Source organism: Homarus americanus, unplaced genomic scaffold, assembly GCF_018991925.1.
Source record: "Homarus americanus isolate GMGI-L3 unplaced genomic scaffold, GMGI_Hamer_2.0 scaffold20465, whole genome shotgun sequence".
Taxonomy (NCBI): Eukaryota; Metazoa; Arthropoda; class Malacostraca; order Decapoda; family Nephropidae; genus Homarus; species Homarus americanus.
Window position 1 is genome coordinate 10990082 of NW_024756914.1, and position 5551 is coordinate 10995632.

The window sequence follows — 5551 nt, forward strand, 5'->3', positions numbered from 1 at the left end:
GTGCACCAGTTCTGGTATACCACGATGCCAAGTTCTGGGGTTTCTAGTCGTCCAGAGTTCTGGGGTATACCAACGTGCACCGAGTTCACGGGTATACCCCGTGCTGGGGTTCTGGGTATACTACGTGCACCAAGAGTTCTGGGGTATACTACACGTGCACCAAGAGTTCTGGGGTATACCACACGTGCACCAAGAGTTCTGGGGTATACTACACGTGCACCAAGAGTTCTGGGGTATACTACACGTGCACCAAGAGTTCTGGGGTATACTACACGTGCACCAAGAGTTCTGGGGTATACTACACGTGCACCAACAGTTCTGGGGTATACTACACGTGCACCAAGAGTTCTGGGGTATACTACACGTCTTCCAGGAGACCTTCCACGCCCCCAGCAGCGCTAATGAGACCAAAGACATACACAGACCTTCCCCCTCACCTAATGTATCCCGGTGGTGAGGTAAGTTAGGGAGGTTCACCGTCACTCGCCAGGTAAAGTGAGAGACTGAGGGCCCGACTCGTCTCTCGCTCTCTACCGCTCAAGACACTGGATCCGGACACGCCTCCTTCTTACTTTGACCATCACCCACGACCTTCGCTCCCCACTACAGGAACTACCGCAGCAGCACCTCCACTATAATGCACAAACTACCAGGAGGTAACTAACGACAGCTAGGAGGAATAATTCACTTCCGTAGGGGGAGTTTCATGCATCTGGGCGGTAGGTTCCAGGACCCCCGCCTTTGGTATCCGGCAACCCACGCGCACGATGCCAAATACCTAACATCACCACCGCCTTCAACACAAAATATCCAACCCCACTATCCGTCTACACCAAACAATATAAACTATGTTACCTCACACTCAACCAAACAACAAAGTCGGCGACCATGTGGACATATGACTTGGTGGCCAGAGACGCTGTGTGTACTGTGAAGGCAAAGAAGTGCGTCCAGGGCAACAGTGTGGCTACAGTCCCCGTGAATCAAACACCGCCGAGCTCGTCACTACCTCCCGTATTTCCTGCCTCTACCACTGACTCACCCAACACACTGGACTTACAGGGAATCCTTCGTGACTCACTTGTCGGAGGCCCAATGGCTGGTACACGTGCTGTAGGAATAATGGGCACGCCAGCCAGCCCTCCGCCACAGCCTTATCCCCAAATGCTACTCCATATTTCTGCAACAACCACACCACCACACTACCACCTTATAACTATAGTGTTGGACAACCACACTACCACTACCACACCACAACTACCACACCACCACTATCACACCACCACTACCACACAACCACTATCACACAACCACTATCACACCACCACTACCACACCACCACCACCACACTACCACTATCACACCACCACACACACACCACCACTATCACACTACCACACTACCACTACACACCACCACTATCACACCACCACTGCCACACAGCCACTGCCACACCACAGCCATATCACACCACCACTGTCACCACCTACCCACACCACCACTATCACACCACCACTACAACACCACCACACCACTATCACACCACCACTGCCACACTACCACACCACCACTGCCACACTACCACACCACAACTACCACACACATATCACACCACCACTGCCACACAGCCACTATCACACAGCCACTATCATACCACCACTACCACCACCACACTACCACCTGTCACCACCACTGCCACACCACCACTGCCACACCACTGTCCCACCACACAGCCAATGCCACACTGCCACTACCACACACTGTCCCACTGTCACCACCACTACCACACCACCACCCACACCACCACTACCACACCCACCCACACTATCACACCACCACACCACACTACCCACACCCACTGTCACACCACCACTACCCACACCACCACTACCACACCACCACTTTCTACCACCACCCACACCACCACTACCACACCACGAATACCACACCAACACACCACACCACCACTACCACACCACCACTACTACACCACCACTACCACACCACCACTACCCCACCACCACTACCACACCACCACTACCACACCATCACTACCACAACATGACAAGCCACGCAATAAATCGTGTCCCGGCGTCATAGTTCCTACCGCCCTGATAATGTTGGACTGTGGTCATTAACTCCCTTACAACCTAACCTAACCTAACCCAACCTATCCTAACCTAACCTCACCCAACCTATCCTAACCTATTCTAACTTAACCTATCCTATCGTAACCAATCTAGTGCGACACAAAGACCATTCTGTCCTTATGACCTGAGCTCGCTGGAGGCGCTAAACTACAGGCTACTCAACACAGTGTCTGGTAACGTTGAGGCAGTAAGACTCGAGTATTGAGGGGTAACATTCCCGTGTGACTCTCAGAACGTGAAGCTGGTGTGTTGCTCTGATCTACTGCGCTTTAACAATTAAAGTATCGGGCGTGTAAAGTTTAGTGTAATATATAGACTGGTCACCAGTGTATGTACGCGGCTACACCACAACACACACCATTACCACACTAAATAGTCGCCACCTAACCACGCTACTTTCAACTGACGGCGCGGCGTTGTGCAGGTAGCAGTCACACGTTAGCTCCTCTCCAGCCTCACCGAACACGACACCCTGGCCTCCCCGAGCACTCCACAGCTGGTTCACGACCCACCATTATTGTTTACTAGTCACAATGATCAACAACGATCAAAAACAATGATCAAAAACTTGTCAACCTCTTTCTTGTTGACATCCAATGGTGACCCGCATCACTGTATATATAAATAAATAATAATAATAAATAAATAAAATAAATAAGTATTGAAGTGACAACCGTGGTAACATGTTCTTATTACCACCATGCTATTGTACTATTCCAGATGATACTAAATATTACATAATACTTCCTTGAGATAAATGTACAGTATATATCAGGTGCAGCTCAGGTTCTCAACTGGCTCAGCCATGTTAATATTGTTATTATTATCCACTCTGTATCTGTGTTCTTCTGACTAAATAAACTGTTTCAATTCAATTCAATTCAAGTCACTGTATATCGTATTATGATAACTGTTTGGTAACTCACGTCAAGTAATACAGCTATACTTGACGTCTTTAAGTCAGAGGGAAATCAAAAGTTACTTCCTTCTGGTCCTGAACTTAAGGAACCACCGAGGCCGGAAGTTACATAACACACTGTGACTCCATGACCAATAAATCACCACAGGGAAGAAGAAAAACATACGGTATTAATAACCAGATGAGACCACTGACCTGAGCCCCGCCACCACGGCTCCAAGCACACGACACATACCTGGGGAGACAAAATATATAGTTAGCTCATTAGTGATAACACACACACACACACACACACACACACACACACACACACACACAAAGCTAGTATCTAGTCAGGAGTACCAACTGGCCAGATATAGTCACAGTTACTCTTTCAGTTTACTTCACCAGGGTTCAATATTCATCGGACATATTGTTTATTAAGACGGTACTGTACACACGACACAGACCAACGAGTAACATCCTACACCGGAAGTACAAAAATAGAGAACCCAGGCTGCCAACCGGGTACGTGGGGCAGCGTCACACTGTGGTCAAGAGCCACATCATCACCTGTAGGCAGCCCCCATAGGCCATATCAGCACTATATTTACTGACTTAATAATAACTATGTCATACAGTACAGCACCACATTTTGATTTACTCCATAAAAATAATGACACAAGATTTCATGCTTTTCTACAGGAAGTTGAGTAATAGTTTGAACAATATAGTAAGTATGTCAAGGAGACAGACAAAGGCAGTGTACAGTGAGGGTTGTGACGGACTTAAACAACAAGGCTGCTGCACGTTGGACTTTTGACAACGTTGAAGAGTCACACTTGTCACTGCCATTCACATTACAAGGCATCATAATCACTACAGGTCAAACACAAGCAAACGTGAACCATGACTTAACCATCTTGAGATGGTTGGTAGTTTACCACATCCTGTGATGAAGCGTCCTGTACTGTACAGGATTTCCCATAACACTCAACATCGTCACTACACTACACTACACTCCTCCACTATAGTATTAGGTACTGGACACTACACTACACTCCCCCACTATAGTATTAGGTACTGGACACTACACTACACTACACTCCCCCACTATAGTATTAGGTACTGGTCACTACACTACACTCCCCCACTATAGTATAGTATTGGTCATTACACTACACTACACTACACTCCCACTTATAGTTAATTAGGTACTGGTCACTACACTACACCATACACTTCTATCACTATAAAGCATTAGGTACTGGGTCACTACACTACACTCCCCACTATAGCATTAGGTACTGTCACTAAACTATACTACACTCCCCTACTATAGTAAATGTCACTACACTACACTTCTTACTATAGTATTAGGTATCAATACTTATACTTATAATTTCTACTATAGTATTAGGTACTGCCGCTGCATTACCTCTACTATAGTATTAGGTACTGGCCACTACATCATAATTTCCCCACTATATATTAGGTATCATGTACTACACTCCCCATTATAGCATTAGGTACTGGTCAATATGATTACACTCTACTATAAGATTAGGTACTGGTCACTATAATTACACTCCATTATAGCATTAGTGTTACAGCTATGAAGGACTTCTCTACTATAGTATTAGGTACTGTCAGCCACACTACTACACTTCACTACAGCATTAGGTACTGGTCACTACCACTACCTCCCCACTATAGCATTGGTACTGGTCACTACACTACCTACACTCCCCCCACACTATAGCATTAGGTACTGGTCACTACATTACACTCCCCCACACTATAGCATTAGGTACTGGTCACTACACTACACTCCCCCATTGTAGCATTAGGTACTGGTCACTACACTACACTACACTCCCCACTATAGCATTAGGTAGTCACTACACTAAACTACACTCCCCTGCTGTAGCACTGGTCACTTTACTACACTACACTCCCCCACTATAGCATTAGGTACTGGTCACTACATTACACTCCCCCACTATAGCATTAGGTACTGGTCACTACACTACACTCCCCCACTATAGCATTAGGTACTGGTCACTACATTACACTCCCCCACTATAGCATTAGGTACTGGTCACTACACTACACTCCCCCACTATAGCATTAGGTACTGGTCGCCGACCTTTCCGCCCCACACTTCTTGCTGGTACTCAAGTTTGGCCACAATAATGTCGCCCTTGACCTCATTATACAGTAAATACAACGTCCATATAACCTTCCCTCTCCCTCAATACTCGCGTCACCTTCAGGATGCCGACATGAAACTACTTTCTAGATAACACACACACACACACACACACAAACACAAGACTATGATGTAGCAATGAACAACAAAGTTAATCAGCAATTTCTAAAGCTTAGGCCTCCAGTCTACGTTGTTGACATACGAAACACTACTTATATTCTGTAACCAATTGCCTATTATCATCGAGTGTAGTAAATATAAGACTACAGTACATGGCCCTGTAACACGCGT